Raw genomic sequence first — 12225 nt, 5'->3', positions numbered from 1 at the left:
AACAGCCAATGGAATCTTGTCTGACTTATACAAATGAAATTCAGATTCTAAAATCAAGAGTCTAGACACCTTAGGTGATCTCAGAGAAGATCCTGTTTCATATGGGGGATTCTCTAGTGTTTTACATTTCTCATGTGACTTTGAAATTTGCCAAATATAAGAAATAGCTGAGAGGCAGTAAGTATTGTTATTTTCAGGGGGAATCATTTCTACGAGAAAATAGGAACCCGGAATGAAAAGCTCGTGGAGTTTGGCAGGAAGAACAACCAAAAGGAAGGTGAAGATGCTGAGCTGGAACCCGGATAACTATGTCTGTGAAAGCAAGTTGGATTTACAGACTTCCCAGAAACTATGATCCTACCCTACATCCTTCTGCGGTCCCACGAGAATACTTAAGAGATTTAAATGCTGTCAAACTGGAAAGAGTATTTGCAAAACCATTCCTTTTTCCCTGAATGGTCACTGAGACGGAGTCAATTGCTTGGCAAAGCATCCAAGGAGCCTGGCTCCTGTCCTTTCTGGGCCATGTGATGGAGAGGTTAGAATTTGGAACCTGACTCAACGGAAATGTGTCCGTACAATACAAGCCTTTTTTACCGTTGGTGATGACAGGACTGTGAAGCAGTGGGAATTGGAGGGATCAGGCTATGGAGAAGGAGAAGACCTTTTGCATATGGTATTAGGAAGGCGGTGGACACTGGGATTGATCATCACTGGAAAGAATCTGTTTTTGCCACATGTGGACAGCAAGTAAACATTTGGGATGAACAAAGAAATAATCCTGGCCGGGCGCGGTGGCTCACACCTGTAATCCCAGCACTTTAGGAGGCCAAGGCGGGTGGATCACAAGGTCAAGATATCAAGACCATCCTAGCCAACTTGGTGAAACCCCGTCTCTACTAAAAATACAAAAATTAGCTGGGCGTGGTGGCACGCGCCTGTAATCCCAGATACTCGAGAGGCTGATGCAGGAGAATCGCTTGAACCCAGGAGGCAGAGGTTTCAGTGAGCCGAGATTGCGCCACTGCAATCCAGCCTGGCGGCAGAGCGAGATTCCATCTAGAAAAAGAAAAAACAAACAAACAAACAAACAAAAAAAACATTCACTTAAAAGTCATCCTGGGCTTATTACTTATTACACAGTAGAAATTAGCCAAGCAAGCGATACTGTGTTTTTTTTGAACAAGCCTGCCACCTTGTGGCTATTTGGAAAACCAGACTGGCAAAACCAGGGCTCTGCAGTGCCTTTGCTTCCACACATACTTATTGTCTAATGTCACAGTCACCACGCCCTGTTCTAGGCTCTGAGCTTACAGCAGTGAATGAAATGGACTAGGAGCCACACTATTCTGGAGTTTACGTCTCATAGCATAAGAACATGTGTATCTAAGTTAGTGTTTGGAAACGTATCCCACCTTCATCAACCTCTTAACCTAATAGACTACCTACATGGGAGCCCCTCTTCCCTATCATTCTTCATCCTGTAGGTAGGCAAAATACCCCTGTTCCTATAAAGCCCATCCCTTCCCTGTTTCTATTCCCTGCACCCAAACACACCTTGCCTTTTCAAGGACTCAAGGACTTTGCTTCTGTATCTGGCTCCTCTTCCTCCAAGATTCAGCTCCCTGGCCGTTGTATACCCATCAGCATATACACACGCTCTCAAAGCCTTCATTACAAAACCTTTTCCTTAATCCAAAATTCTCTCTAGCTAATGCTGCATTTCTCTGCTTCCTGTCACAATCAATAAAACTTCTGGAAAGTTTCGTCTGTGTTCACTGTCTCCATTCCCCTCCACTCACCTTAGCCCAGGGCGTCTGTTATCACCACTCCCCTGGAACCTGTCCAGCCGGCGCCACACACCACTCCCATCCCCAAAGCGCCCCTGGATCCTCACCCCACTCTATCCCTCAGCACTGAACACAGCAGACTGCTGCCCTTGCCTCCTTCCAGCAAGCCTTTGTGGCTCTCAACTAGCGGCACCCTGTACCCACTACCATCCTGTCCTCATGATCGCAGGGCTGGCTCTCATGGTTCACCTCTCCTCCTCCTACATGCCTTCCACAAGCGTTCATTAGAAAGCGGCCCCTCCTGAGAGGAAGCACTATCTGGAGTGACCTTATTCTTTTTACCCCTTATGCCTGCAAGCCCTGCGTCTGCCCTGTTTGTTGCTGAATTCCCAGCACTCAGGAATAGTTTCCAGTGTTTAGTAGGTGACCCAAATTATGTTTAGTTTGCATATGTTTAAAATTCATGTTGCCATAGTGGCCACTCCATCCCATCCTGGTGTAGGGGTAATCTGGTATTTTAAAAACAGAAGCAGAAAGGCGTTGAACTGACTGGAGCAGCATCTTTGGCACTGAGAAGATCCTTTAACCTCAATGTGTCTTAGATTTTCAGTTTATAATATGAAGAAATTGGACTACAGTGCAGATGACACTGACATATCAGCTTTGGGGTGAGATCAGATTAACTGGCAGTAGAATCTGGGGCATAGTATTACGAAAAACTTTTTAGCCACAGAAAGAATGCTTTGATTGATTGATATTGATTGGTTATCAATACCTACCCCGAATGTGGGAGGGGACTTGGCTGTGTATTTTTGGACATGGTTTCTTTCAGTTCTAAATTTTAAAGAGTGTTTTAAAAAGCTTTTCAAAACATTGTTGTTTCAACTGAATTTAATTTAATTTAATTTTTTTTGAGATGGAATCTCGCTCTGTCACCCAGGCTTCAGTGCAGTGGTGCGATCTCTGCTCACTGCAACTTCTGCCCCTGGATTCCAGTGATTCTCCTGCCTCAGCCTCTCAAGTAGCTGGGACTACAGGTATGTGCTACCACGCCTGGCTAATTTTTGTATTTTTAGTACAGACAGGGTATCACCATGTTGATCAGGCTGGTCTCGATCTCCTGACCTCAGGTGATCTGCCCGCCTCGGTCTGCCAAAGTGCTGAGATTACAGGCATGAGCCACTGTGCCCAGCCTCAGTTGAATTTTAGAATTGAACTAGACAAACTTTTGAAGGGTTCTCAACATGTAGTGATATAATAAAAATGAAATTCAGACTCAGAATTATTAAACTGCAGTCTTCAGGAATTAATCTAAGATGACTGAAAATAGATCTGCATCTATTCATTTAGCCAGGATTCATCTGCTATCCTATATCATGAGGCAAAAGTATTATATTGTAGAATGTTAAAAAATGTCCCATTCAGAAAAATGTCGTGCACTAAACCTGGCATTTATTCTGCTTCCTATTTCATTTCCTTTTATCTCTATGCCTTTTAGTTGACTGACATTACTTGCTTTCTTCCCCCCATTTTGCTCCTCTACAAGGAGATAATTCCAGATTACATTGGCAGATATTTCAAGCTATATTTCAATTACTAGGATATTGTGAAATTCATGAGATTAAAATAAAATAAACCTCAGAAGGGAGTATAAGCCTCTCCTAATGGAAATCGGGATTAAATTCAAATGTCATCACCTTATGTCATAAATGTTTTGAGTGGATGAAAAAAACAATGAAATGTATTTAAATACATGAAAGAATGTACAGAGTTAACCTTAGTGAAAAGAAAAAATAATGATTTGCGAATGTGGAAATATTCACATGAAATTCTGTATATGACATGTTAAAAAAGTAGAGAACTCTTTTTTCTCCATTTATTTGTTGCTCCCAGATAATTTCCTAAGGTAGATAAGATAATACATATTAAAGCAATTTGAGTTATTTGAAAGGAACCTTCAAACTCACATTATTATAGTTTAGGAGTGATTTTAGCAGAAGCAAATTATTAATGATACAGATCAGGAATGGGCAAACTGCTTCCCTTGTGTCAAGAGTGACCTGCTAGGTGTTATGTAAATAAAGTTTTATTGGAACATAGCCATGTCCATTTGTTGACACATTGTCTGTGGCTGCATCCTGATACAGTGGCAGTGGTGGGTAGTGTCAACAGAAATCTCATGGCTTTCAAAGCAAAATATATTCACTATTTGACCCTTTATGAAAAATTTTGCTGTCTTCTGCTCTAGATTATCAGCATCTCTATCAGACTCTGTATTTCTGAAGGCATGGACTCTGTGCTTAAACTTAGTTTTCAACTGTTCTTAAAAAAATATGTTGGCCGGGTGCCATGGCTCATGCCTGTAACCCCAGCACTTTGGGAGCCCAAGGCAGGAGGATCACCTGAGGAGTTTGAGACCAGCCTAGGCAACACAGTGAAACCCCGTCTCTACTAAAATACAAAAAATTAGCTGGGCGTGGTGGCAGACGCCTGTAATCCCAGCTACTTGGGAGGCTGAGGCAGGAGAATTGCTAGAACCCGGGAGGCGGAAGTTGCAGTGAGCCGAGATCCATCACTGCACTCCAGCCTGGGCGACAGAGCAAGACTCCATCTGAAAAAAAAAAAAAAAAAAGTTAGGGTTGGGCGTGGTGGTGGCTCACACCTGTAATCCCAGCACTTTGGGAGGCTAAGGCGGGTGGATCACCTGAGGTCAGGAGTTTGAGACCAGCCTGGCCAACATGGCGAAACCGTGTCTGTACTAAAAATGATTCCAGTTACTTGGGAGACTGAGGCATGAGACTCGATTGAACCTGGGAGGTGGAGGTTGCAGTGAGACAAGATCGAGCAACTGCACTCCAACCTGGGCAACAGAGAGAGACTCTGCCCAAAAAAAAAAAAGTCAGTACTTTTGGGATTATCAGTTAATGACAACATTAAGAAATATAATGACATGGCTGGGCCTGGTGGCTCACACTTGTAATCCCAGCACTTTGGGAAGCTGAGGTGAGTGGATCACCTGAGGTCAAGAGTTTGAGACCAGCCTGGCCAACACAGCGAAACCCCGTCTCTACTAAAAATACAAAAAAATCAGCCGGGCGTGGTGGTGGGCGCCTGTAATCCCAGCTGCTCCAGAGGCTGAGGCAGGAGGGTCGCTGAAACCCAGGAGGCGGAGACTGCAGTGAGCCAAGATTGCACCACTGCACTCCAGCCTGGGCAACAGAGTGAGGCTCTGTCCCCTGCCAACCCACCAAAAGAAAAAAAAAATATAGTGACAAACACAAGTTTGTGCAGTGGGTGGCATTTTTTATACCAGTAGTTACATATGTCCTTTAGGCTCATTGCACTTCCCCACCCTCAGGTGGGGTCTTCAGCATCCCCATCCCAGAAGGAGCTCGGGAGGCTGAGGCAGGAGAATTGCTACAACCTGGGAGGTGGAGGTTGCAGTGAGCTGAGATCACGCCACTGCACTCCAGCCTGGGCTACAGAGCGAGACTCTGTCTCAAAAAAAAAAAAAAAAAAAAAAAGTCAGGGCCCGGAGTGGTGGCTCATACCTGTAATCCCAGCACTTTGGGAGGCCAAGGCGGGTGGATCACCTGAGGTCAGGTGCAGGTGTCAGGTCCCTGGTCTTCCAGTTCGGATCTCCTCCCGGTGTTCCCCAGGAGCCACTTAGGGTGCTTCTGTGTGGATCCAGGGGGTTGCTGGGGAACAACTGCCCTCCTGCTGGCCCAGGTTGCCTCTTCCTTTCTCTGTGCTTCCTGCCTCTTGCGCTTCCCCCCAGCAATTTGCAGGCCCTTGAACAGGTTTTTTAAATAGGATTTTTAATTTTATTATTAATCCATTTTTAAAATTGAAAAGTAAAATTATATATATTTATGATGTATACAACATGATGTTTTGATAGATGTATACAGAAAATGTGAAATGGCTACATCAAACTATTTAACATAGGCATGGCCTCATATAGTGACTACAGTTAGTAACAATATATTGCATACTTGAAAATTGCTTAGAGAATAGATTTTAAGTCTTCTCATCCTTCAGAAGATTTGAAACAGCTACTAACAAGACGTGGGGTGTCCATTGTTAGAGTCCCACCGTGCCCTTCCAGGCAGAAATGGTGGCCATAATGCTGTGGTTCATGCCTGTAATTCCAGCACTTTAGGAAGCTGATGGGGGTGGATCACCTGAGGTCAGGGGTTTGTGACCAGTCTGGCCAACATGGCGAAACCCTGTCTCTACTGAAAATACAAAAACTAGCCAGGCATAGTGATGCCTGTAGTCCCAGCTACTTGGGAGGCTGAGGTAGAAGAATTGCTTGAACGCAGGAGGTGGAGGTTGCAGTGAGCCAAGATCGCACCACTGCACTCCAGCCTGGGTGACAGAGAGAGAGAGAGACACTCTGTCTCAAAAAAAAAAAAAAAAAAAAGAAAGAAAGAAAGAAAGAAAAATGGTGGCCAAATATAAACCAAGGTCTTAAACTCAGAAGCTGGAGGAGGAAGAGGAGGAGGCCCTTAAAATACAAATATTTCTTACTGTTTTTCTGCCAACATAATACTTGAAAAGTCAATTTTTGTTCTTCAGTATTTGTTTAAAGTTCAACCCAAAATGTCTGGCATTTAGTAAAAGAAATCTGGGTGGAGGAGGGCAAGAACTCCCTAATATCTGTCCAAAATCCCCCAGGAGACTGGGGTCCCCAGGTTGAAAAGCTCTGCTTGAGACGCAAGAAGGGAGGCAGAATCAGAAACTGAGATGTGTATGTTTTGAAGAGACCTTCCTTCCCCAGTGGAAATCCTGACACTGACCAAGGACAAGCTTCCAGCTCCTTCCCTCCACCCTCCACCCCATGGAGGGAGAATCTCACTGTCAACTCCAGCACAAAGTTGCCTGTCTGGACAACATTATTTTTACCTTCTTAGAAAAACGCTTTGGAAGAATTGTATGATGGTCTCTGCCCTTTGGAGGTTGATATATTTATTAGTTCATTTTCACACTGCTATAAAGAACTTCCCTGAGACTGGGTAATTTATAAAAAGAGGTTTAATTGACTCACAGTACTGCATGACTGGGGAGGCCTCAGGAAACGTATTATCATGATGGAAGGGGAAGCAGGCACGTCTTCCATGGCAGCAGTGGAGAGAGAGAGAGCAAGAGAGGAACTACCAAACACTTATGAAACCATCAGATCGCATGAGAACTCACTCACTATCACAAGAACAGCATGGGGGAAACCGCCCCATGATTCAGTCACCTCCCACCATGTCCCTCCCTCAACACCTGGGGATTACAATTCGAGATGACATTTCGATGGGGACACAAAGCCAAACCGCATCAATATAATATGTGGCCTGACGAGAAAAATTATTTATCTCTAGTAAAAATATACATGAAAAAATTGACTTTAAGAAATTTAGGCTGGGCATGTTGACTCACACCCGTAATCCCAGCATTTTGGGAGGCGGAGGCAGGTGGATCACCTGAGGTCAGGAGTTCGAGACCAGCCTGACCAACATGGTGAAACCCCATCTCTACTAAAAATACAAAAAATTAGCCAGGTGTGGTGGTAGATGCCTATAATCCCAGCTACTTGGGAGGCTGAGGCAGGAGAATGGCGTGAACCCAGGAGATGGAGGTTGCAGTGAGCTGAGATCGCGCCACTGCACTCCAGCCTGGCGACAGAGAGAGACTTTGTCTCAAAAAAAAAAAAAAAAAGTTGTAATGGTCAGGCATGGTGGCTCAAGCCTGCAATCTCAGCACCTTGGGAGGCTGAGGTGGGGGTGTTGCTTGAAGCCAGGAGTTTGAGACCATCCTGTGCAATAAAGTGAGACCCCATTTCTACCAAAAAAAAAAAAAAAAAAAGTTTTAGGATGCCTTGGTGTTGAGGCTCTTGGTTGCACTGAATTTGTTTAATTTTATTGAAGAGCAAAAGTCATAAAAATCAGCATAGCCCTGATTCAGCAGCAATGCTGTGTCATAGAAGATCATTCAGAGATACTGAGAAGAACACAAAAAACAATGTCATATGAAAAACAGAACTTTGTATTAGTGTTATGGGCTCATCAATAGAAAAAGGTTAATATATGAACGGAGAAGGTAGGGGCTAACTATAGGCTAAAACGTTCTTTTCCTGTAAGCGCTAGTCATTTGATCAATGACCTCAACATGAATAAAGCTAGAGAGGAGTTTCCTTTGCACTAGAAGTGAACTGGAAACCTGCACCAGGGGTGGAATATCTTTCTATTTGCTCTGAGGTCAGAATGAGTGGAAATAATGCAACAAAGTCAAAGGAGAAGTGCTAGGGTTTTGGCCCCATTCTTGACTCACATGGCGTCACTCATTGTAAGATGAAGAAGCAGAAAGACGCAGAAAGCAGATGTATGGTATTAAAAAGAGTCCAGGGGGGCCGGGCTTGGTGGCTCATGCCCGTAATCCTAGCACTTTGAGGGGCCGAGGCAGGCGGATCACCTGAGGTCAGGAGTTTGAGACCAGCCTGGCCAATATAATGAAACCCAGTCTCTACTAAAAACACAAATATTAGCCGGGTGTGGTGGTGAGTGCCTGTAATCCCAGCTACTCAGGAGGCTGAGGCAGGAGAATTGTTTAACCAGGGAGGCGGAGGTTGCGGTGAGCCAAGATAGTGCCATTGCACTCCAGCCTGAGCTACAGAGTGAGACTCCATCTCAAAACAAAACAAGACAAAACAAACAAACAAACAAACACAAAGCCCAAAAAACAGCCCAGGGAAAGTTGATAAGAAGGCAGGGATTTCTTAGCCCTGAACAGGAATCCTGAGCAACTCCTAAAATTGTATATTCTGATTACCAAAGTAACAAATGGTCATTGCAAAACACTTGTTCAACATAAAATGTTATAACATGGAATGAAAGCTAAGCTGTCCTCTATCCCACCTCTGAAATAACACCAGTGCCCGGCGAGATCCACTCTTAGCAGTCTGGGGTATTTTCCCATGTTTTTGTTTATAACATCAATGGGACAGTCTCTACATACTGTTCAGCAACTTGCTAGAGGCATCTAAGAAGTTGTTTTTGACAACTTCCCTTGTGTTTGATTTTGATAAAACTAATACCTTAATTACCATGAAATTGCCTTTCTTTTTCTGTCCAAGTTTTTCCAGGAACACTGAGGCTTCAAGACGGTGACCATGATTTTCTTGTCGCGTCAAGTACCTTGCTACGTCATGTGTTCATCTACCACATTTTCATACATGCCCTTCCATTTCCCTTAAAACTACTGACACAGTAGTTGGGTTTTGCTTGTTTGTTCAAACCCGGCTATCTTATTTCTTATCATTTACTTTCTTCCTGTGGAAAGAAATCATTCTGACACTGAGTTGAACTTATCTGAGTAGGAGATTCCTAGGCTTGAAATGCAAGAGGGTTATGGTATCTGTTTGGGAGTCTTAGGGAGTTTATCAAAAGAGCAGAGTTAGGTAGACACTGGAATTTGGTCCGTATTTGCACTTTAGAGAAGTAGGCAAAGCAGCATCCCTTAATTTATTTACTTATAGTAAAAATGTGCATCCTTTGCATTCTGGTTAGCAACTTGCTTTTGCACTTACCAATTTATTTCGGGCACCATTCCTTGCACTGAAGTTAAAGTAGAAATATTCTAATTATGGTAAGGGCTGATCTGAGAGTAGAAGCAGGTGGTGCTGAGGAGTGGACGCAGCACACACTATTTAACACTAGGACCTCTACAGTCTCCATTATTCAAAGGTGGAGCCCTGTGATTAATTGTTCTACAACATTCTTTATGCCATTGTAAGGTAACTTGTTCTCTGACTGGTTTAACGGGTGACAATGGGGGAAGGGTAGCCAAGGAATCAAGGACTGTTTTCCCAAGACTGAGCTTGCTATGCCATAATCCCCTCCCTGGTGTCTGTAGGAACAGGTAGGCACTGCATGGAAAAAGCCCTCGCTGCTTAGGAGGCTATCACCTTTTTACCATTGGTTTGTTAAAGGAAAGGGTCCCAATCCAGACCCCAAGGGAGGGTTCTTGGATCTCATGCAAGAAAGAATTCAGGGTGAGTCCATATAGTACATTGAAAGCAAGTTTATTAAGAAAGTAAAGAAATAAAGATGACTACTCCGTAGGCAGAGCAGCGGCATGGGCTGCTTGGCTGAGGATACTTATAGTTATTTTTTGATCATATTTTAAACAAGAGGTGGATTATTCATGACTTTTCTGGGAAAAATATGGGCAAGTCCCGGAACTGAGGGATTTTCCCCTTTTTTGACCATATAGGGTAACTTCCTGATGTTGCCATGGCATTTGTAAACGGTCATGGCACTGGTGGGAGCAATGAGGACGATCAGAGGTCACTTTCGTTGTCATCTTGGTTTTGGTGAGCTTTGGCCAGCTTCTATACCACAACCTGTTTTATCAGCAAGGTCTCCAAGACCTTGCTGTATCTTATCCTCTGACTTGGAATGCTTAATCTCCTGGGAACGCAGCCCAGTAGGTCTCAGCCTTACTTTACCCAGCCCCTATTCAAGATGGAGTTGCAATGGTTTAAATGCCTCTGACAATTTTATGTATTTTCTTAATAGAAAATGCTGGGCCAGGCGCGGTGGCTCACGCCTGTAATCCCAGCACTTTGGGAGGCCGAGGTGGGCGGATCACGAGGTCAGGAGGTCGAGACCATCCTGGCTAACACGGTGAAACCCCATCTCTACTTAAAAAAAAAAAAAAATTAGCTGGGTATGGTAGCACGCGCCTGTAGTCCCAGCTACTTGGGAGGCTGAGGCATGAGAATCTCTTGAACCTGGGAGGTTGCAGTGAGCCAAGATCGCACCACTGCACTCCAGCCTTGGCAACAGAGTGAGACTCTGTCTCCAAAAAAAAAAAAAAAAAAAAGAAAATGCTGGTGACTAGAAATGTGCTTTGGGACTGAAAGGATAGGTGGAGGAATTACAGTCTATGAAAGGGAGAAGGGGGTTGGGAATGAGAGCTATTCAGGTAGACAGGCTTGTTTTTATCTGCCTCTCATCTTGGGCAGATGTTCCTAATGTAGCACCAAGGCCAGGCTGTCCCCTCCATTTCAAGTCCGATGCTTCGTAGTAAACAAATGTTTGCTCAGGTTTCCCAGCTATCCTTTTACAGTACATGAAGAGGAAATTAAATAGGGAAGCAAGGTTAAGTCATTTTCTTCCAGTTACTCGGTGTGCAGTAACAGGGAATGCAATTCAAAATCATTGCTTTTAATCTTTGACATACCTCTTGAAACTATTGCCTCAATTTGTGTTATAGTGGAGAATGGTGGTTAATGAAGGGCTTAGCGCACATTGTGCATTGCAGGCCCTTGTTAAAATTTCTCCATTAAATTTTGTGCCTCCAAGCCTTTTGCCCTGCTGAAGATACCTTAAGCCACAGGAAGAGGCAGCTTCCCTCTGCAGCATGCGCTCTTAGGAAAAAAAAAAAAAAAAAAAGATCAGGTATTTTCCAAATGGGCAGCAACTTGATGCTCATTTAAACCTGGGTTTCTCAACCTTGCCATTATTGACATTTTGGCCCAGAATGACTGTCGTGGGGTTGTCCTGTGTGCATTGTGGGATGTTTAGCAGCATCCCTGGCTTCTACCCACTAGACGCCAGTAACACTTTTTCCTCCTCACCCTTTCACCTACCACAGTGAAAACCAAAAATACCTCCAGATATTGCCAATTGTCCTCTGGATAGCAAAATAGCCCCTGATTGGGAACCACCGATTTAAACAAAGGAAGTCCTTTCACTTGGCTGTGTGAAAGGTGAGATTGTAATAATGGGTAGGGTTGGGGTAGGAAGGAAGGCAGACTAATACATAGATTTCAATATTTTCTTTTGGTTAAAAAATTATAAATATATTTGAGAGAAAAAAAGCCATACACTTTCATCTGTAATACTGTCTGGCCTTTTGCTTGCAATTTGCAGATAAGATTTTGTAAACAAATTGCAGCAAGTTGGTCCTCCACGGAAAACTTAGCAGTAGAGCTGAATTTACTTTCAAATTCTCTAAATGGGTTTCTGAGGGTTTGGATTAATGCAGTGGCCTTGAACAGGAACTATCCAGAAAGATGGCAAGCAAAGGTGGCTAGAGTCACACTCGGGTGACACTACTGTCACCATGCTTCTGCTTCATTCTTGTTCATCTTTTATTTGAGATTTTAATCCTCTTTTTACTATTTAAGAGGAAAGGATGGGGAACTGAGAAAGACGCTAGGCCTTGGTGGGTGATGTGGGAGGTGGGGAGAGGGAAGATAAGAGTGAGGTTTTGAGGCTTGATGAGGTCTGTATAATTATCTATTGTAGGTGTCTTAGTTGACACAATAGATATGATTTGAAAAGCTGAACGCACATGGAAATTTTTGTAAACTGACTAGTAATTTAAGTGACAATGAGACCATTATATTGCAAGCAAAGACAAATTTTTTAGAAAAAAA

At 43.6% G+C, this 12225-nt stretch overlaps 1 pseudogene; it reads left to right on the top strand.

Moving 5' to 3' along the window:
• Positions 1-232: 232 nt before the first annotated feature.
• Positions 233-1827, top strand: LOC115931234 (DDB1- and CUL4-associated factor 13-like; annotated as a pseudogene).
• The last annotated feature ends 10398 nt before the right edge of the window (positions 1828-12225 follow it).

The sequence above is a fragment of the Gorilla gorilla genome, chromosome 19 (genome assembly GCF_029281585.2).
Source record: "Gorilla gorilla gorilla isolate KB3781 chromosome 19, NHGRI_mGorGor1-v2.1_pri, whole genome shotgun sequence".
Taxonomy (NCBI): domain Eukaryota; kingdom Metazoa; phylum Chordata; class Mammalia; order Primates; family Hominidae; genus Gorilla; species Gorilla gorilla.
The sequence above is the reverse complement of the archived record's forward strand: the minus strand, read 5'-3'. Positions and strand labels throughout refer to the sequence as shown.